This window comes from Orcinus orca, chromosome 5 (genome assembly GCF_937001465.1).
Source record: "Orcinus orca chromosome 5, mOrcOrc1.1, whole genome shotgun sequence".
NCBI classification, from domain to species: Eukaryota; Metazoa; Chordata; class Mammalia; order Artiodactyla; family Delphinidae; genus Orcinus; species Orcinus orca.
This window is the reverse complement of record NC_064563.1, coordinates 122,143,473-122,167,100: the sequence shown is the minus strand read 5'-3', so window position 1 is coordinate 122,167,100 and position 23,628 is coordinate 122,143,473. Positions and strand designations below refer to the sequence as shown.

The following is a 23,628-nucleotide window of genomic DNA, read 5'->3' as shown; positions in this document are numbered from 1 at the left end:
AAACAATATCAACCTATGTCTAAATCAAACTTGAATGCTTACAGCATATTTCCAACCTTCATTATTAACACATAACCCTAAAGGGATGAATTTCAAGCAAATATCAAGAGAGGATCTGGCACTTGCAATTGTACTTTCAACATAAGGTTCTATGCATTCCCAGTGTGAGGCCAGTAATGCTAGAGGGGATGTGTTCACTTTCTACCATGGTCAAAACTGACAAAGATGCTTAAACTGAAAATAGAGGGAACTGAAATCACCTCACTGTACACAAAAAAATGAATTCCAAACCCCTTCATTTCTTATTTTAAAAGGAATTTGTTTTTACTTGAATAAAGAAAAATATAATACTATTTTCAATGACCAACTCCGACTGGATGAAACTGTTGCTTTTAATGTCCACAAAGTAATGAATAATAATAATAATGACTAGTAGTTAATAGTTACTGAGCCCTCACTACGAGTCAAGCACTGTTCTGTTCCATTTATTTCATTCAGCCTTCTCCACAACCTTTGAGGTTGGGCATCACTTTACGGATGAAGCATCTGAAGCACAGTTCTAGCAAACTATTCCAAATCTGACAACCTGATACTGGAGCACGTTCTATCTCTGTTTGTTGTTCTCTCTCTCCCTGAGCAGGGAAGTGAAAGACTCATTGAAGGTTATTGCTCAGTTTAAGAGCTAATTACTAAACACAGATTGAGAATCCCTAAACTGCAATCTGAACTAGCCAGCTGTTTATTTTCAGGAACTAAAGGGACCTGTAGCATGGGGACTCAATGGGTGTATAGCCCATGGCTGTTCTTGGAACTTTATTGGAATGTACGTGGGAGAATATTAGTTTTCTCTTACTGGTGTAGAATAAGTGAGTATGTAAGTATAGAATATTCTACTAGTGTAGAATAGCTCAGCCATAGGTCTAAGGCAGCCCAGACCAAGCAATGAGAGGCAAAATTGTGTAGTGTAAACAGCAGGATGGGAGAAAGGAAACCTGCATTCAAACCAAACCTTAGTTTCCTCATCTGCAAAACATGGATCCTAATAACTTCCCTGCTTCTCCTTGGGTTATTATGGAATAGAAACATGGTAACAAGCATACAAGTAGTCTGCAGACTGCCACAAAGTAGGCATTGTTATGAAGCCAAAGCTGAAACAACCAACTGTTAGGCAAAAGAAAGGACCACTGGGCTTGAGGTCAAGGGTAGAAGATCCACATGTCCAGATCAACTTCACTAGGAAAAATAATACTGCTTCAGCTTCGCTTTTCCCTGGGCCTATCCCTGGAAGTATGCATTGTCACAACTCCAAAGCAAATTAAGTGACTGTATCATAGAACCAGAAGATTTCCTGGATCTTATAAAGATAAGCCCTCTATGGGCCACTCCAGGATGATCAACAACTTTCAAGAGAGATTTTCAGTAAATGAATCTGTAAAATAAGATGAAGTTTGAATAAGAAGAAATACAGTATAGCACAAAAGCACTAACCTAGAATTCAGAAGTTTGGCCAGGAGTAGTTCCACAGCATTCACTTATTCTGGAAATATCCATCGCTATAGGTCCACCTTGTGCCAATCACTGTGGATACTAAACTGATCAGACACACGTAGTTTTCTACTTTTTGGAAATTCACAGACTACTAGGGAGGCAGACATTATACAATTAATTTCAAAAAAAGTTTGAGCTTCAGTTTTCTTAGTTATTAAATGAGGATATTAGAGGAAATGATTGTCCAAGTTCCTGTCACTCTTATTACCTATGACTGATTTTTTTTTAAGTTACAAACTAAAGAATAGAAAAGGATACAATGTCAATTAAAAAAATATGAGAGGGAAAAGGCCAGAGCATGCAACTTAAGCATTATTCATTACATATAAATGTGAATATAGGGGAAAAGCAGATCTCAAAGAATGAACGTAATTTTGCCAGAAATAAAAATAATTTAAAAACTTTTAGACAAAAGGAACAAAATCAGCAAAGACTTTCACGTTCATCTTTATCATATTACATCAGCTTCTACTTACTGCATTCCCAGTAACAATTTATAACATAATTTAAATTATGCTGTTTCATTTAATGCTACAGGAGCTCTATGCTGTATTATTACCCTAGTTTTTAGACAACACAAGTAAGGCTTATAGAGACGGACTCCACAGCTACAAAATGATAAGTCCACATTTACACTCCGGCTGCTTCATTCCAGAGCCTGTGCTTATGTACTTTACTGCCTTCCGTTACAGAGCTTGAGCTCCCCTTGGGCATGGAGCCCCAGGGTGGCTGAATATAAGGCAGTGGTGAGTGGGTATGACCTGGAAAGAAATAGTGTCAGGAGATGGAAGTGTAGCCTGACATAGATTTATGCTGGTACATTGGTAACAGACTGTAAAGTTCCTCCTGTCCTGCTGAGGAATTTAAACTTTATTCTGTATACAAGATATCATATGAAACTTTTACAAAATGCACACTACTCCTTGACTTGCAGAACGACTTAGAAGTGAGGGAGCTTCTGGAAGTGATAAAGTGAGAGGTTTCAGTGAGGGTCAATGTGAAATATTGTGAAAACTGAGTAAATATCTAACTTAGATATAAGGGACAATTTTTATAAATCCAGTTACTTTAAAATATCCCATGGTTTACTTCAAACTATTATGGAAACCATATAATACCTATATTACTTTCAGATGTGTCTTTAACAGCTGGAAAATAACAGCACTGAACACTGCCATTCACTCGTGTTTATTCATTTGAAAATACTTATTGAGTTAACAACTATAGGCTAATTAATGAGGCAAACTCTAAAATAGAAAAATTATAGAATCATATAATGACAGAACATTATTGTATGACAGAGAACTATGTACAGGAACAGAAAGGTTAAATAAATTTCAGTGTCAAAAAGCAAGCTAGGCAGAGATCTGGGAATGAATGGAATTCTTAGCCCCAACCAAAGCCAGGTCTTCTAATAAATTTTACTCATAAATTCTAATAAATTGTTTAGTGAAAATAGTAGGAAGAAACAAATATTTTCTGAAAGCCCATTATAAGCAGTTCAGCTAGATACTTTAGGTTTTTGTTTAATTCTCACAAAACATCATTCTTTGGCCATATGATCCCATATGACAGAGGAAGAACTTAATTCTCTGAAAAGATTGATTTAATGAAAGGATCAGGGTTCCAACCTTGACTTGTAAGTACTATGTGACTTTGAAAACAATCTTCTGATCTTTATGTACTTACGTCCTTCTGTATAAAATAAAGGAAACGGGCCAAGTGGACAGGACAAATTGCCTCATTAAATGAAAAGATTCATTGCGTGTGAACACATGGACAAGCATATGTGTGCCTCGTGTGACTTGATGGGTGACACTTTGAAAGCCTCCAGGTCCTTGATTCTCTGCCCAAGGTTGCCAGAATAGAAAGGAACTTGGGGCTGATGAGTGTGGGGAGAAAGACCCAGCTGGGAAGCTTGGCTCTGGTGGGGGTCTGAGCCAAACTGGAAAGGGTGGGAGCCATTGAGCTGGAGGCAGTCAGGATGGTGGGGAAGGAAGAAATCAGTCAGTGAGAAAGGATGATTGTGGTGTGTACACAGTGCGTGTGGCGGTCGGCATCACCCAACTCTAAGAGGCCCCATGTGAAATATTCTCCAAGTCTAGGGCAAACCCAGACACAGCATAGCATGAGCTATGTGTAGAAGATTTATCTTGTGATGGCAAACGATGTTTGAAAAGCTAACAAAGATTCTAAAGTAACTGACAGCAACAGATAATGTGCAAAGCAAGCAACGTTTTACATTCACTGAGAAGTGAAATTGCTTTCACCAGAATGTTCATTTTCTGGAAAACTTGCCCTCCAGAGCTCTCAAAAACTTCACAAAAACCACAAAACAAAATCTGTCATTACTAATGCAAAGATGGCTTAGAATGTCACAGAATGCACCAGGTAATGTTGCTTTGACATTATAACAAAATTTTTATCCACTGAATTTTATGCTGAAGTTATTAACTGGCTTCTATTTATTAAATGTCACTTGCTAAACTACTTTGTTTAATCATGTAAAGTAATATGGCCTAATACTTATTTTGCATGACCCTAACATTTAGGAAAAAAAGTTTATCTCAAATTTTCTATTATTTTAATATAAATTATTATATTATTTTTGTATGCTTTTCTCCACTATCTCATGACATAAATCTTATTCTGGTCTCTTTATAAGCTTCTACTTCCTTATTTAATGAGTGGAGAATATATGGAGAAATGGGATAAGACACTTTATTATGGAAAATGCTCATTTGGCAAAATGAGTTGCCAAATAATGGGACCTAATGAAACTTCAAAGCTTTTGCACAGCAAAGGAAACCATAAACAAGACCAAAAGACAACCCTCAGAATGGGAGAAAATATTTGCAAATGAAGCAACTGACAAAGGATTAATCTACAAAATTTAGAAGTAGCTCATGCAGCTCAATAACAAAAAAACAAACAACCCAATCCAAAAATGGGCAGAAGACCTAAATTTCTCCAAAAAAGATATACAGACTGCCAACAAACACATGAAAGAATACTCAACATCATTAATCATTAGAGAAATGCAAATCAAAACTATAATGAGATATCATCTCATACCAGTCAGAATGGCCATCATCAAAAAATCTAGAAACAATAAATGCTGGAGAGGTTGTGGAGAAAAGGGAACCCTCTTGCACTTTTGGTAGGAATGTTAATTGATACAACCACTATGGAGAACAGGATGGAGGTTCCTTAAAAAACTACAAATAGAACTACCATATGACCCAGCAATCCCACTACTGGGCATATACCTTGAGAAAACCATAATTCAAAAAGAGTCATGTACCAAAATATTCATTGCAGCTCTATTTATAATAGCCAGGAGATGGAAACAACCTAAGTGCCCATTAACAGATGAATGGATAAAGAAGTTGTGGCACATATATACAATGGAATATTACTCAGCCATAAAAAGAAACAAAATTGAGCTATTTGTAATGAGGTGGATGGACCTAGAGTCTGTCATACAGAGTGAAGTAAGTCAGAAAGTGAAAGACAAATACTGTATGCTAACACATATATATGGAATTTAAGAAAAAAATGTCATGAAGAACCTAGGATTAAGACAGGAATAAAGACACAGACCTACTAGAGAATGGACTTGAGGATATGGGGAGGGGGAAGGGTAAGCTGTGACAAAGTGAGAGAGTGGCATGGACATATATACACTACCAAACATAAAATAGCTAGCTAGTGGGAAGCAGCCGCGTAGCACAGGGAGATCAGCTCGGTGCTTTGTGACCACCTAGAGGGGTGGGATAGGGAGGGTGGGAGGGAGGGAGACGCAAGAGGGAAGAGATATGGGAACATATGTATATATATAACTGATTCACTTTGTTATAAAGCAGAAACTAACACACCATTGTAAAGAAATCATACTCCAATAAAGATGTTAAAAAAAAATGTAAGTGGTGAAGTCAAATTTGAATTCAGACAAACAATGGAAACAACATGAAGTAATGAACATAATGATACTAAAAAATTATTCATCATCTATCTAAAATTCAGATTTAACTCGGCATCCCATAGTTTTACTTGCTAAATCTAACAGCCCTATATATAAAGCCCATGCTTTGTAATGAACCTATCTAAACAAAGAAAGAAGGTCCACCTTCCCTGCACCCAACAATCATCCACCTAGTCTGAAAACACCTACTCTGAAAGCCACAGAACTTTCAAAGTCATCATTTTAACAGTCAGCATCTAAAAATGGGCAAGGTCACTATCTCAGCTTCTGAAATCTCTGACACCACCATGAATGGAATAATAGGTGCTTAGGGCCAAGTAGGTAAAGATGCTATTTTCTGGAGAGTATTTAGGCCCTCATCCAGGACCCAGGAAGGCGATGTGGGCTTTCTGTAGATTTGTGGGACATGATCAGAGCAATAGTTAATGGATATCAGACCCTACATGCATGACACCATTGAACTTTAGATGCCTATGTTGCTTCCTCCCTGGAAGTTATCCTGCTTCGGGAAACTATCCAATACCCTGACATAGCACTGTATCCAGCTTGAGGCAAAGAGGGACAAAGAACCATGTTTGAAACCTCACAAACTTTTGAACTCAGTTCAAAAACCTCCTATTATCTAAAATGAAAATTGGTTGCAATAAAATTACTGAATATGCTTTCACTGGACTAGCATGGCAAACTGAACTTAAGTTTTTATAGATTAACCAAACATTAATTTAATCATGAAACATAGGGACCCACCTAGTTTTCGGTGAGAAATGTTTAATGCAAATCGATCTTATCACACAGGAAAGGTGGGCATGCCCTAGCTCATACTGAAATGATCAGCTTTATAAAAAAAGAAACCTGTTGGGAAGAAGTTACAGGACTGACTTAGCTTCCTATGGCATCACCTGTCCAAGATGATCACGAAGATTAACCAACTATTAATATATTAATTACACTGTAGCTAATACCTTCTAGTTTCTTATGAACTAAAATCTACATTTCTGTAGCTGCTCTCATTAACTGATTTGATTAATCAATAATTCATTCATTTAGCTCATAAATATAACATTCTTACTTTTAGCACTTGGCTAGATCTGAGAAAGGAACTCATGAGCAGTAATACAAACAGAACACAAGAGAGAAAAGGGAAGACACAGAAGGAGAGAGAGAGAGAAAGAGAGAGACAGACAGACAGAGACAGAGAAAGAGACAGTGACAATGAGAGGTATTGAGAGAGACATCTTCTCCCTGGGAATGAATAGCTTAAGAAGACTTTGCTACTTCCCCTTCCCTGGAAGTCTACAAAATTTCCTGTAGGTAAGTTTAAATGGTTAATTTTCTATTTGTGGGAATGCTGATGCTACATTTTTTTCTTTATTCACATTACATAGTTTTATTTTCTCAAGAGTCTGGAGAAGTATTACAGGAAGGGGTTGTTAACCCTATTTTACAGATGGGAAAACTAAGGCACTTAAGCAACTTATCGCAGTAGTGACAAACTGCCTGTTTTCAAAGTAAAAATGAGCCAAAAAGGAAAAGACAACTTCAGACATAGGAAGATGGACTATTTCCTTTCCCAGAAGAAAAAGGTGAGACTTCTTGTCTACCATGATCTGCCAGTGAGAAGACCATCTGAAATGTGACCTCTTCAAATCAGCAAAGCCAGGCGGCAAAGCCCCGGTGCTCAGGAATCAAGCGGGAGGACTCAGAGAAAACCACCTCCTCTCAGTGTTTGCTGTGGCTCCACCAGGGTAAACTCCACAGCACTGAATCTGTGGGATGTTTAATAAATAAACACTACACTGCACCATTTAATATGTATAATGATGGCCATAATAATTATATTTCTTTCAATTCCTATTATCTACTAGGCACCATGCCTGCTACATGCCATATATATAATCTTTTCATCTTCACGAAAACCTTGCAGTATTAGTGCCATAATTTTCACTTTACAGATGAAGGTCACGAGGCACTGATGGAAAAATCAGCTTTTGTAGTGGTAGTTGACTCAGACTTGTTATAAATTCAGGTGTGCCAGACTCCAGGGCTGGAGTTCAATCTCCTTATTACTGCAGAATGGGGAACACTCTAAAAACTGTGCTCTAAGCTTACTGTGCAATCAAAGACCAAGCTATTTTGGAGCAGGAGTGACCTTTCTGAGGCCTCTGAAATACTATCACAAAACGGATGTCTTCCGGAATAGGTGACAACGCAGATGGAAAATCTGAATAACACTGAGGACTTTTTCGAACTACACCCACCTCTTGCCCCACTTTCCCCTCCCCACTGCAGGTCTTCAAGCAGTGAAGTTGAGAAACCACTGTTCTAAGAGGTCTTAAAACTCAGAGCAAGGCAGGGAAAAATAAACAAGCTTCAAGCTAATAGTATTAGAAACGGTAGAAAGAAACAGGAGGTTGCTCTGAGTCCCCAGACGATGTAAGGAACACTGTTAGATACGTCCCAAATTGCAATAAGCTCTCTCAAGTAGCCTGTGAGTAAGGTTTATTGTACTCCTATGTTTTGAAGACTTTAAAAACAGAAGTAATTATTTATGTAATAGATGCCGCTCCATGTTTCTCTTTATCATTAAATAAACTGTTTACCACACTGAGCTGGTAAATTCCCAGTTAGAAGTAAATATATTTGTTATTTTTAGGTAGGTCCGACAACCTCATGTTATTCTATGTTTTAAAAAATCAGAAACGGAAAAGAGCCCATTGAACTTTTGCTGTTCAATGAAAGAAACACTGGTCTAGGAAGTCTCTGGAGGCACAAAAAGGGCTGGTCAGCTAACTAGCGAAGCTGCATTTTCATTCTAAGTAGAGCAAATCTTACTTTCAAACTTTTACTGTGGGGACCAACTGTTCCCGAATTGCTAAGCCTCTGTCACTGGAAGCGTTATAGCAAAACAGTTCAAATGAACCCCTCTGATGTAAGACACATTTGTTCCAGTGCTAGGATTTACCATTTATGTGATTGTAGGGAACTATATAAACCTGACTGTGGCTTTTCTCACTTTTAAAAGAGGACTGATACTATTAGAGTAGAGGCCATCCTACTTGATGGGTTTGGGCTCAGTAGTTGACGTATTAAACAAAAATAATAGAAAGGGAAGCACAAATATACATTAAAACATAAATATCCTAATTTTTCTTAAAACATATAAAGTATAGGGCTTCCCTGGTGGCACAGTGGTTGAGAATCTGCCTGCTAATGCAGGGGACACGGGTTTGAGCCCTGGTCTGGGAGGATTCCATATGCCACAGAGCAACTAGGCCCGTGAGCCACAACTACTGAGCCTGCACGTCTGGAGCCTGTGCTCCGCAACAAAAGAGGCCACGACAGTGAGAGGCCCGCGCACCGCGATGAAGAGTGGCCCCCGCTTGCCACAACTCGAGAAAGCCCTTGCACAGAAATGAAGACCCAACACAGCAAAAATAAATTAATAAACTCCTACCCCCAACATCTTCTCTAAAAAATATATATAAAGTATAATTTTCTAATTTTTCCAATATTTTCATGTGAGACAAGTCCTTTCATTGAGTATGGGACTGGCAATGGTGTTTTCAGGTTTCATAAATTGTACCCATGGTGTGCCATTTCAGTGGACCCAGTCCATTCTTAAGCAAGAACACGTAAAGGTACTGATACAAGAAACAGAGATGGTTCAATCTACATTTTTATGATTTTTTGTAATAATTTACAGTTGAAATTTCAAATTTAATATGACAGTGATTTTAGCTATTCAATTTTATTGAATCTTTCCAAGAAATGAAGCTATTCTCTCTCTTTTTTCAACCACATTCCAGAGGTTTAGCTAATTAATTAAATTATACATATAGTATTAATTAAATTACATATAAATTATATATGTACAAAGTTTAATTAAAATTTCAATATTAATAACATATATAAACTATATAATTTGAAACATATATATGGATGGATAGGTAGATAGATTTACAATATTTGTAAGAGAAGGCTTACAATTCTATTAGAATGTACTAATTAATCAACTTCTGGCACCTTAAAAAGTATTAAACAAATAACCAAAGTTATTCTTAACTTTTTCAGGAAATCATGGACTCCCATGATAATCTGACAAGAGCTAGGACTTTTTCCTCAGTAAAATAAACACATCTGCATACCTTTAAAGAATTATAAATATTTTCAAAGGGCACAGAGACTGAACAAGTTTATTCCATGGCTCCTTATGGATCTAGGATCCTAAATTAAGAACACTTTTTTGGGGGGATGGCAGGGCAATGTGAGAAGTAATGTCTTTACTTTCTAATTAGGTTTGTGTTGATCGAATGCTTCAGAAAAAAACTGCAAACCTCTGTAGTTTCTAATGTTTTGGCTGCTTTTTTTGAATAAAGTTTTAAAATTCCATCGAACTAAATCTATACTCAAATAGGATCAAAATAAACAAACAAATTAAAAACAAAACAAAAATGAATTCCAAACCAGTTTGAGTTTCCCAAGCCATTCTTCCCCTAAATCTTAATTCAACTACAGAGAAAGTACTCTTAACCATTCACCACTTTACAGATTATCTGACATTTTCTACAGATGCCATCAGCATGCTAAAAGCAAGTAAAGTACTTTCTAGAGCTGTACTGTCCAATATACTAGCTACTAGCCACATGTAGCTATTTAAATTTTAATTAACTAAATTTAAAATTCAGTTCTTCAGTCACAGTAACCACATATGGCTAGTGGCTATTGTTTTGGACAGTGCAGAGAACATTTCCATCACCTCAGAAAGTTCTAGAACACCCAAGTATTTTTAATCCCACCAAGAGATGTGTATGCTTGCTGGCAATCAGTTTTGTTTGTTCCCAAACCAGATTATGCCCGTTGGCAGTCAGTTATGTTTGTTCCCAAACCAGTTTATGTCCGTTGGCTTAATATAAAATTGTATAATTTAATTAAATATTATCTAAACCAATTTAAATATGAGTGTAAAAGAATAAGAGGTGTTCTAAACCTGAAAATTTTGGAAAGACAATAAAATTGTCACTTTAAAAATTATTATAGTATAAAATGTAGGTAAGACAACATTAGAAAAAAATCATAGAGAAAAATAGGAATCTCCTTTCAGATTTCTTTGTATTGGATTTGCACTTAAAGACATATAAGCAATCAAAATTAGAAATCAAAAATGATGCATTATGGGATTTACAGAAAGAAAAGGTGAATAAGATCTATAATCAGCAACCCAAACTCAGAAACAGGTCTTGGCTTACATAAACATACTGGCAAATACTGGCAAATAAGCATATAATCAAGTTTTAAAATTTAAACAAAATATGCACAGTATGCGTGTATTAATTTTAAGAACTGTTTTGTTAAAAGTCTTTGTGAATTTACTCAACTACTGATCCCCATTGTATTAAATAGGAAGGCTTCTACTACACAGAGCAAAACTGCAAACACATGCCTTCTTCATTACTATAAACTCAGCATTTTCACAATTGATTGTATCATTTTTATTTGCCAAATTAAAAATACTGGCAAATAAATGTATAATCAAGTTTTAAAATTTAAACAAAATATGTACCGTATGCATGTATTAATTTTAAGAACTGTTTCTTTAAAAGTCTTTGTGAATTTACTCAACTACTGATCCCAATTGTATTAAATAAGAAGGCTTCTACTACGCATAGCAAAATTGCAAACACATGTTTTCTTTATTACTATAAACTCAGCATTTTCAAACTCACAAATGATTGTGTCATTTCTATTTGCCAAATTTTTCATTGGATTAAATTATATTGAAAAACTTATGAACAGGAACCTGATCTAATTCCAGATTTATGCATAACTGGTCTTTTAATTATAACACAAAATATAACTAACAGCAATATTATTACTTTACTCTTGAAGTCTACCCAGTTGCCTGAGTGTCTAAGACTTTATATGGAGACAAGAACACTCAACTTTAATTGTGTTCACTCTATTTAACTTTTTGATTCTTTTCTGACTTGAAAATGCTATCTACCCATTTATCTATAACATTAATTAGTTGAGAAATAAGAAGTATAAGAATTTCATTGCTTTCTACATCTAGATTTAGATGCAAATGAAAGTCTACATACTACTACTAAGACTACTACAATTTCTACTACTACATTTTGTTCATTAAAATAGCATCAAAATAATATTGTAATTGGTAGTTGTTGCTTGACCAATGAATATTTTTCATTAGTCAATTACATTCAAGGAAATATTTAGACTATCATGAATCATACATGTTTATTTGAAATAACAGCATAAGCATGTAAGTGTGCCATAATTTACCTTTCTTTATACTCCTTAGAATTACCTGAAAGTATCAAAGATACTCCAAATTATCTAGTTCAACCAGAAGAGAAGATGTGGTTAGGCTCATCAGAAAAAAAACAGTTTTACTGCAATTTTGCTTTACTGTGTGATACCTTCATACCAAAGATGGAGAACTGGCTGACTCTGGGGGCCAAATTTAGAGTGACTGCTGAAGTCATTTTGGAATATCTTGAAAGTAAGCGTGGTTTCTTTGGTCTACCACAGTCCTCATTCACTTCCTCTTGTCTTTAAGTCTGGCTTATTACACAGCCTAGACTCCGAAGTTATTTAAGTTCATGACCCCTGGTAAGGTGTTTTACAACATGTTACCTTGCATATCTCATGGGGGGCATAGGTAATTGAGCTCTAAAGCTAGACTTAGTTATGGCTACCATTTCATATTAATTTCCATTCTCCTAAGCGACACAATGCTAAGAGGTTAACCAATTCATAGTTCTTCCCTTTTCACTTAAGATATACCACGAACTGCTAGGCCATACTTCTAGAGAATGATTCTGGAAGGAGAAGAAGTATCACAGTGGAACTGGAGGGTAAATTCCTGTCTGGAAGAGGATGATTCTGGAAGGAAAGAATGATTCTGGAAGGAGGAGAAGTATCACAGTGGAGCTGGAGGGTAAATTCCTCTCTATGCCTAGAAGAATAAGAGTGCACTGGTACTTGAAAGGAAAGAATTAAATGGATATGGAGTTGATTTTAAATAATATTAATTATATACTTATCATATTTTTATCTGAAGATAGTGTTATTTGTAGTCTTTCAGTAGTAAAACCTTATCTCATTTCAATCAGTTAATTAATTAAGATTAATTACTCAAAAATTACTACTCAAAAATCCATCGATAGCAAACATAAAATATGTTTTCTTGGATAGATCACTGGCCTGGATAGAAATCTGGGCTATGTCCATAGCTAGTGGATTGACCCCTGCAAAATCATTAAACATTCTGGGACTCAGTTTGGTCACTTGGAAAGTGGGCCAATTGATTTCTAAGGTTCTTACCATTTATAATTCTAGATTTTATTTTTACTTTCCATCAAGTACTACTTAAGTGCCTACTACGTAAAAGTATACATGAACTATACGGCTTACAATCTAACTTTATTACTTGCTATCTAAACATATAAAAAGTAAGGGGAAATGCAAGGCTGAGTATGATTGGAGTCAAGTAGGTGCTCCAAGAGTTCACAGTGAAAAGTAACAAAGTTGGGATTTAAGAGGGATCAGATAGGTGTGGGGAAGAAACATTGGTAGTTTATTTAACTCACACATTCTGCATAGCCTAGAGTGAGGTTACAAATGAAGGCACACACAGACAACGCCAACTTAAAAATTAAGAACCACCATCAAACAGATTTCATAATAGTTAAAAGTGATGTTCCTAATTTCTCTTAAATTCCAAATTTTAAAAGTTGGAAGAAGTCCACTTAAATATAAAATTATTCCACTGTATCACATAAATGTTTTTATTTCACTAAAAAAATTCTATTTATTCACCAGAGAGTTCTTCAATTCACCCTATAAGCTTAGCACTATGGTAAGAGTTGTGAGTTTCGAAAATACATATTTCTGTATGTAAGGGGCTTAGATTTATTAAAAATAATAGAGATTAGTTAGTTTCATAAATAAGCTTCAATGGCATATGACAGGCTTAATCAAGGCTGGTCTGTTAATCAAGACAGGGTTAAAAACAAACAAACAAAAAAAACCCTCCTCATCCCATAATGATATATTCTGGAGAGTATAGAAATGTCTTGAATAACACAGGATTTTACTGCTGAAGCATAGTTTAAGATGTGTGTAAGTTCGATTGCCTATAAATGATTTAAAGTTCAACTCAATCCAATAGTTAAAAACTATAGGTATACTGCAGGAGGTACAAAGGTCAGTCACAGGTCACATTCCCTTGGGGCATTTGGATTCACTACTAATGGAAGTTAGAGAAAACCCTGTGGGAATAAAAGCTGCAAGGGCTAGGAGGATTTAAAATGGAGAAATTCCCTTTTAGAGAAAGAGAAAAAGCTTTGTGGATGAAGAGGTGATATACATGGATCTTGAAGAACATGATATCAACTGGTAGCAGGTTTGCTTGGAAGTAGTAGTGGATGACAGGAATTGGTAAGCAAGTGATAGATAAATGCTCTTTTGATTATGTCAGAATCTTCACTTAATGATTTTCATGGGTGTTCCCTAGGGGTCTTTTAGGGGGCTGTTGTGGGTATAGCCAACATCAGTGGCCTCAAGAGTTATTCCTATATTCTGAGAAGAGAAACTAGATACGGGTGTGAAATAATGCTCAGGGGGGCAGAATCCTGAATCACATCATTTGGGGAATCACCTAGGCTCATGAGTCAGCGTTTGGTAATAGGGAATAAGAGAAACAAAATGATTATTTACAGAAAGTGACTCATTTATTCCAATAACATAGTTCATGAACTGCTGGATTGTTTTCAAGAAGACTCAGTCCAATTGCCAAGCGATTTATCTGATTCCCTCATAGTTACTTTGGCCAATTTAGTTCATAATATTATGAGCTATTATTATGAACTAAGTTAGACTTTTCTGGTAAGGTATAATCAATTGCTTTGCAGTTTGTTTTCCTTTCCTTTCCTTTCCTTCTTTTCCTTCCTTTCTCCCTCTTTCCTTCCTTCCTTCCTACTCTCACTCCTTCCTGCCTCATTCCACAAAGCATGTAAGGTCAATCAGCCACTATGAACCTAAGTTTAGTGTCCCAAAATACCAAAAGAGATATTAGTTAAGTAAAATATGATTTGCTGATGTTTGTTTCCTGAATTTTCACACTTCCTTTGTTACCAAATGTGGAAACCTTGGAACAGAGTAAAACTTGACCGCTTAAAATTCTTAAAGGAATTATTCCATCTACATAGTTGCTCTCCAGTTGAATGCTAACTTTCTAAATGTACAAAGTTTCTCCATGGTTTCTTAGTCATAATTTAACTATTTCTAGATATAGACACCAGCAGTGGTCCTGAAACTTAGCTTCTTTAAAAATAATCTTGTCAGTTTATATATTTGTCATTTGCCATTTTTTTCACATAAATATAGGACCTGGAAGAGCAAAATTTACTATTAATCACTAGTGAAAGCATAATTCTCCCACATAGTATTCTCTTTATTTTCTTCATTGAGGCTAATTTTATCCTCTGCCCTTCAGAGTTATGATTTCTGCAAGACTAACACAGTGGATCATAGCTACATCTTTGTCACTTTTCAGGTACTCTTTTATACCAGTTCACTTTAGATATTCTATACATCTGTCATAGTATTTTTATAAAATTATCCTTAAACTGCACATCATAGTTGACTTCTGTGATATATTTAACTCTATTGCACTGTATGGAAACAGGCATTTATTGGAAATAGTATTTTATTTGGACCTCAGTGTGTACATGACTTGGTCTCCAAATCTGTACACAGAGTATTGGGATACACACATGCACACATACACATGCAAGGGAAACTAGGCTCTCAAGGGCTAAACTATTTACAAGATGTAATTGTTTACCACTCAGTTGTCTGTTTCTTCTAACCCTCTTTTTCTCACTCTCTTGTCTATGTCACCTGACCCTTGTTCATTATCTCTTGATTAGTCCTTGAAAAGACTTTTCTTTCTCAGAGACTACTAGTTTCTAACTTCTGCATAGCAGTCAAATAATTTTGCTTGAACTCACTGGTATTCAAGCCTTCTAAGGCTCATGTGTTCTTCCCCTTGGTAATTCGAAAGTTCCTTCTTCACTGCCATTGTTGGTAAATTCTAGATTCTGAGACATCTGGATGCCAGAGTGTTCTATAGAAATCTCATCACCACATAGCCAGGATCTTATAGTTCTTAACATATAATTGTATCTAAAAACCTTTTCTTATGTATTCAATGTTTCATGCTGGGAGTTTAAATAAGGTATAATATCTACAGCTATTTAATTCTGTGACTGAAAAACAATCTATATAAATTACACCATTCACTGCCATTAAAGTTGGCACGAAGCTAATGGACTCCAAAGAGACCAATTTGCTTTGTACAGACAGAATATTGTAGGTGCCTTTCCTGCAAGCAAAAATGTAATCCTCAAATTATACTTCATATACTTATTTGTTATTAATTTCTTAATACGTTTCTGGTTTAGTTGTTCCTGTTTTACTCAACAGATATAGCTGTAGAAAAATTAAAAGTAAAAGATAAGGAAAGTATACAGTATACAAAAAGCTGATTTATAAGACATGCTGAAAGGAAAATCATTCATCTGGAAATCAAGGACTTTAAAAAGTCAAAAGAAATCTACATAATCAAAATGTAAGATTATAAACTGTAATGAACTTATTAATAAAAATGAACTTGGTCCATTATTTTTATTCTAGAGAAAAAGCAGTCTGAAATTAAATCATATGTCTATGATGAGTAGACATACTCAACACAGTCAAAAAACAAGTCAAGTATGTTGCTGTTGCACAGCATTCTGTGAATTAAATTTAGGTAAGTTTTAGGACAAATTAAAAAAAACTCAGATTTATGACCACTGTTGTAATTCGTTCAAATATTCCATAGAAACTCATCACAGGGTGAGATCTCCATTCATTCATCCAATAAATAAATAGATCTTATTATGTGTAAGGCGTTGCAGGGGATACAATGAAAAATAAGGCATGGACTTTGCCCTCAAGGGGCTTACAGTCTAGTATGGAAAAAATAAACAAGCACATAGATAGCCATAACATAAGGGAGAAAGTGATGTGTCATAAGAAAGACTCAGACAATGTGCTGTGAAAGTCATTGACACTAGCAGACTTCTTTTTTTAACTGTAGTGTCTAAGTAGCCAATAAAAATAGAAAGACCAATGACAAGTTTGCAAAATTAAGTGCCAAATTTTGTGAATCTATGGATGATGAAAGCTGCAATATAAATGCAGTTTGTCACTACTCACCAATTCTTAAAAATGTTTAATCATAGAGTAACAACCTATCAGAAATACCATCTTGCCAGAGTTTATAAGCAGATGCAAATATAATAATCTAATATTTACAGACAAAGGATAATTTTAATTATCTAAAATACTCATGACACATAACCTTCTTGCACAGAAATTAGCTCGATTAGATTAAAATGATGAAGAATTCCTCGATGGCTCAAGTGTGCTCCAAGGAAAGCTAGAAGGTTGTACAGTTAACTCCCAGGGTGTAACTCTAAACCATACAACCTACTACCTCAACCCGGATGCACACAGCTTCCAATGTTGCTTCAAACTCCTTATCATATCTTCAGTCAGCTCCTCCAAATATGGCAGCCATATACCTAAGGACTTGGCAAGGATGTAGATATAATATTCTAACATTTTACCAATAAACTTAATATGTATCTACTAGGACTACCCTAACCTCTTGGGTTTCCAGCATAGGTCATATAAAATGTCTTCTGACATCTCTCATGGAGTAATTCCACCAGCAATTAATAATATTAAAAGTCAGTATCATTCAGCTTCATTTATAAAGAGAACTAGGCTCAATAGGGACACAAAATCCAGTTATAGCCTTTAATTTTCTTATTAAAGTTGATGAATTGCACTAACCACTAGAATGTGAACAGAAGTTTCTGAACAGGATCTATTCAGAGCTTGGTGCAAACCTTGCTATAAAAAATTCAAATTTCTTAAGCAATTTAATATACTTGGATTTAAACTTCAATGGCTGTGCTATGAGCCCTTCCAAGTGGTCAACAACTGAAGCCTGCCTCGTAAGACAGGTGAGGATTTATATATATATATCTATATATATACATGAAAACCAAAGGAAAATATAGTCACTTCAAAAGTAAACAACTAGAGTTTAACAGGAGTTTGATTGAAATATTATTTAACTGCATTGTGTATAGCATTTTGTCAGATTACCACACTGACACAGACCCATAGAAGCGAGCTTGTGCGGTCCACTTCACCACAAGATCGGATCTACGGGTTTATGCCAATGGGCAACGTCTCACATGGGCTCCCTCATAATGCAGAATTTGTTGTAAATGTATGATGAAGTTAGGAGACCAAAATAATAATATCAATCCCTTAGCATAAGTATTTAAATGCTGAAATGCTCTAAGTATGCATATTCCCACTTAAAGGGCTTCATAAATATTCTACACTAAATACAGGTTATATACATGAGAATTTTAAAAATAGTATAGTGAAAGAGTTTTCACAGATTACTTTTGTTTTCAGGTTGAATATTTTGGAATTAGACTATTCTAATTAATGATGAATTTTAAAAGAAAATAAAAAAGAATCCATACATGCATGTATGAATTACATAATTTTGAGGCATGAATATAGTATTATAAGCCTATAATTAAGACCAAATTAACTATTAAGCTAATTGTGTAAGAGTTAGACTGCTTGTTTTAACTCTTATAAAACCTCAGTTAGTGGTTTCAAGGAATTGGTAATATAACTTTCTCATAAAACAAGTAAGATTTTATTGATTAGGCAAAGAACACAGGAAGTTATTTAAATTCTTAAATATACATATGTGTCTGTAGTTGGAATAATACTGAAATGAACAATATTTGGAGAAATTAATATCAGAAAACAAAAATTAATGACACATTAATAGCATTATTACTACCACCACGCGCTAACATTTAAACTCCAGGTCTATTGCCTAAAAGAGGATACCTTGTTTCTTAAACACAATATATTTAAACTTATTGTTCAAAAAAGATATACTCAAAACATACTATATGGCTGCATACAACTCTCATCTGGTCAACAGGTTGGGCAAAATAAACTGTTATTAAAAAAAAAAATTTAAACCACCAGACAATAAGCAAACACACAAAGAGTAAACATAAAGCCAGTCACGTACACGTTTTTTAAGATTCCAGGCTCAAGGGCAACAAAATTAAAAGTTGTACATTATTAATCGTTTCACACATATCCACAATATTTAGCATTTTTAATTATATCTTCATTGTGAAAACTAATATTACTACATAAAAATTAATTAGTGTTTTTGCATGTTTTGAAATAAATAAAATGTTTTTTATAAACTATAATGTGGTCTATATAATTTTTACTATTATGTTTTCTAACTATTCCCATACTTATTAAAAACTACAGTAAAAAAAGTCAATAATCATGAATTCAAATGTAGTAAAAATATTTCAACATATATTCATAAATTTAGACATGAAATAAAAGGCAATATTTGTTCTGCATTTCATCTTAACTATAAGAATGTATATTTTGGTTTCATTCTCTTATTAGATCATAAAAAAGAAAAAGCATGACTTTATTCTCTTTCCCTAGATTTCACTTCCTTTTTTATAGTATGACAAATGACAAAATATAATTTTTCTTTTTCCTAAATTACTTTCTATTCAACTGTATTTCACCTATGTTATAGGAATGGATATATAGATCTATATTCAGAGGGAACCGAACTGTACATTGATCACAAACTAAGAGAAAAATTTTTCACAAAAGTAGGTAATATTATAAATCCTTAAACCATCAGTGACAGTTCCAACAGCTAGATCCATAAAGAGTATGAAACAAATTCTTATAACTAAACACAGTCAAAATTATTTTTTCTTTAAAAGATTTAAACATTAATTGCTCTTTTGCTTTTTATTTTTACCTGAGATGATTTTCTCCTATGATCACTTTCTTCACTTCTCATATCCATTTTAAGTTTTTCCCTAAAACAACCACAAAGGGAGAAATATCAGACAACTGCTGTTTAGGAGGAGCATCTGGGTGGATGGTGGGAATGAAGGTAGACGATCGAGAAGAAAACACAATATCAAAATGGGCAAAACCTTTTAATGTATTTTTTTTAAAGGCTTGGAAGACTCATGGAGCCCCACCCAAGGCTACTCATATGACATATAATGTGGTTTCATAGTTTGCATTTATGCGTTCATTTTGGTTGGTGTTGTTTTCACAGTAACAGTTTTGAAAGTGAAAGGAGGCATGGCTGTTAAAGAAGGGACTAGGTTTTGCACAATGAACTAGTGAAAGCTGAAAAGAGATTTGGATTTGGCATGGAGCTTAATAAGATAATTAAGAGTGTAGAGATTAATGGCTCCTAAAAATAACATTTAAAACAATGTTTTTCAACTAAAGGATCTTGAAACATGAAAACAGGTTTATAAATGTTAATTAAGCCTGTGAAAGTTGATGTTCCATTAGCTGAGGCAGCATAAAGGAACAAGAGCTACTTTTTAAATAATTAGTGAACAATCACCAATAAACTTAATAAAACGTTTTACTTGAATGTTATCAGTATATACGGTATTTGTAATTTCCCACAATTCTTTGTAGAATAACAAATAAGAAGGTAGAATTCATCGGTTCTATAGTATTTTTCACTGTATACCCTATATATTTTTATTATAATAAAATACGATTTTAAAGCACAACAGTTTGCTTAAAGTTTATTCTTTTCATGGAAAATATAGTATCAATTCTTAACATGCAAATTATAGTCTTTATTTATATAAGCTATATATTTCAAAAGCATTTTCTCTCTTTAACAATTTTTAAACGTGTTTAGAAACAGTTTTAATAAAAATTAAAATAGGTGCAATACATCAGTTAAACCTTTCCCACTGAACCAGGCAAAACTGGGTTTTTATAATAAAATGCTTAAACTGCTTAGCAATTTACTTCTACAAACAGACAAAATAATTAGAATGCAATGCATTTATCTGCTAAGCCAAAACATTGCTTTAAACATATAAGTTTATATGTACTTTCTCCACTAAAATACTTAATGGATTTTTCCAACGCTCTCAGTAACAGCTGTAAGACAAATTCTTCTTTAAAATATATTTTAAAAGTCAGTATTATTGTGGAAAAAGCTTTTTTCTACTTAGCAACTGAGAAAATGATCTTTTCATCCCTTTTTCTGGTATACTGAAATCCTGGTGAGTAATTTAAATATAACTTCCCCTAAACTAAATTTCAGTTATCAGAGAAGTTTAATACATATTCTAATACAACCCTTTTCTAGAAGTTCAAAAAGTTTCTTCTCTCACATTTCAAATTATGAGTCACAGCACATGAAAGATTTAGTTTCTTTACCAACTAGGGCTAAACACTCACTCTTCTTAGACAGCAAAAACTAATACTGTACACAAAAAGCACAGATAACATGTTAATGTTTTTTCAAAACTTCTATGTATAACAAAAATAAAAACAGGTATCGTCTTTTTCATAGAGATTTTTCTACTTTTACTAAAGTTTCTATTCTAGTCAGGATTAGAGCAAGAGAGCAAAAGGAAAAAGTTAATAAGAGTAAGGTGGGTGATGAGCTATAAAAGAGTAAACTGAAAGTTCAAGTATCCCCTTTTATATAACAGTAGACTTAAAAAGAAACAACAAAAAAAGTTATACCTGATATGAAAGGTGCGATTTCACCAAGTGCAATATATTGCTTATTATGCCATATTTTTGAAATATACATATAAAGAAGGCTCATTTGCTTATGCTGCCTTACAAAGCTGCTTTACAAAGCGCGATGTCTCTGTAGTTATACAAGCCAATGTTTGCTTTTTTTTTTTTTTGGTTTGTTTTGGTTTGGATTTTTGTTTGTTTGTTTTTGTTTTTGAGCAGTAGCGTCTCTCTCTCTCTCTTTTTTTTTTTTTTTCAGCACTGTTGCATGGAGTAAGACAAACTCAGATTTTTTTTTCTTCATGGATCCTGTTATTTCTTGGAAAAAAGGACCAGGGTGCTTGTCTTCTTTTTCTTCCTTCTCGGTATTCCAGGCACAAAGCACTGCGCAGAAGCTGCACCAATCCTTGCCGTCCCTGGCAGCAGAATGGTAGAAGGTGGGAGAGACCAGGAATCCTTCCAGGCTGTGCTGACTTTAGAAATGAGGATTGCACACGTTTGTCTCCTGAACCAAAAGGGTGAGAAGGCAGGGTGCCAGTTTGCTACACTGCAGCAATGATCTCATGCTCACTGCTGCTGTCGTCCTGTTTGCCCAGTTCAAATGCCTGTTCATTATAAACCAACAACAACAACAACAAAACAAAACTACTTGGATTCTTCAGCAAGCAGAAAGGGTATTAACATTAAAAAAAAAAAAATCAGCAGTAAGAAAAAGCAAAAAGCACATACAATTTTAGGATTCACTTGTTATGCCTCAATATTCTGTTTATATGTTCTTTCTTTTTTTCCCCCCTATTTAGAGATAAGCAGCAGAATTTATCAGGCGTGAAAGGGACAGCCTCCTGGTGGCCTGCCAAAAACCCAGAATAAAGGCGAAGTTGTGCTGCAAAGCTCAGTCTCTTGCTGAGTCTGGCTAAAGTCAAGTACTAAGATCCACCATTTTCTGAGCCATGCTAAAAAAGAAGAAAAAAGTCAGGACGGTTGCTGCTTTCCAAGTCTCCGTTGGCACCATCACAAAATCTCAGTCGTAAGGTCACATGATTCTCTGCCAAATGTAGAGTGCGTTCCCATCACCCATTCTGCTGATACTGCGAAGGCAGCTATTGTCTCGTTTAGACCCAAAGTTCAGCCCACTCTTCATTGAATTAGCTGAAAAACGCATCACCTTTGGGGGCTGGGAGTCATGGAAACGTCTACCTGGCAAGCTGCCCACTTTTTCTGCCCATCAACCAGAGATGGAATTGTGCTGCCTAATGCAATGATGACTTGGAATGTGAAGAGTCGTCCAAAGTGAATCTGATTCTTGCAATGCCTGCTTCAGTTTGCACGGAAAATTCTGGCTTCTTGTAGTTAAAGGGGGAGGGGGCGGGGGGGCGGAGAATCTTTCCTACTAAATGTAGCAAATAAAGGTCTGAACATGCCTACTCTGCAACTTTATTTCACAACACACCCAAATGGTTCTCAAATGAAAAGACTGAAGTCTCTGTAAGTTTTCTGAGTTTAAAGGCATCCCTTCCTCTGTCTCCTTTTCCTTATGAGTGAATGCAACAAGCCCAGGACATTTGTTTTAGTCCCTCACATTAAGATTTAAAATCTCTGAGTTTCGTCTTGCTTTTTATTACTTTCTGATTTTATCTGGCACCAGTTTTGTACTACATGGCCACAATATCCACTAGCAACAGTGGGGATGCATTATTGCTGCAATCTCCTTCAAAGTGGTCCCCTGAGGGAGCCAGCTGTCTCCTCAACCACACAAACCCCTGCAACTGGGTCCTGTGGTAATCCTCATCAGTACCTAGCACAGCTGCTGTGCAACTTTGCTGAGATTGACTCATGTAAGAAGTGATCTTTCTGTTCCTTCACAAGCTACAGTTTTCCTGTGTGGCATGAAAGATGCCTTTGAAAGATGCAGGAAATATATCAACAGCTCTTAGGCATTAAAATGAAATGGTTCCCTCTGCTGAATGAATTGCCATTCTAGCAGACGACGAAAGTTCCAGTGGACAAACATTTCCATACCTTCTAACAAAAGTACAGTGAGTTAAATCTTTCACCATTTCCTTAAGCAGAATCTAAAGCCAAGCGGTAAAGCAAGTCTTATAAGTATTTAAGCCAAATATACTCAGTAGTACTAAAAAGAATCATGTTCTCCTATCTGCATTTAAAAATGTTTCAATTTTTCAACAATGAGGGAATCTTTATAACTATGTTACCAAAAGTTTTTCAATTATATTCAGTGCCTTACAAAATTATGGACTAATGTTATCCCTCCTCCATGTATAGACACACACACACACACACACACACACACACACTGCACAATACCTGACAAAAATTCAAAAAAATAATCAAACCAT

General features: G+C 35.0%; 1 long non-coding RNA gene across 1 annotated transcript in view; it reads right to left on the bottom strand.

The window, feature by feature from the left end:
- The window catches only part of LOC125964438 (uncharacterized), a 337,716-nt gene that overhangs the window by 28,511 nt on the left and 285,577 nt on the right, over positions 1–23,628 (bottom strand). The window contains exon 4 of the long non-coding RNA XR_007477429.1: positions 19,515–19,575. This is a non-coding gene — a long non-coding RNA (uncharacterized LOC125964438). The remainder of the gene's footprint in view (positions 1–19,514; positions 19,576–23,628) is intronic.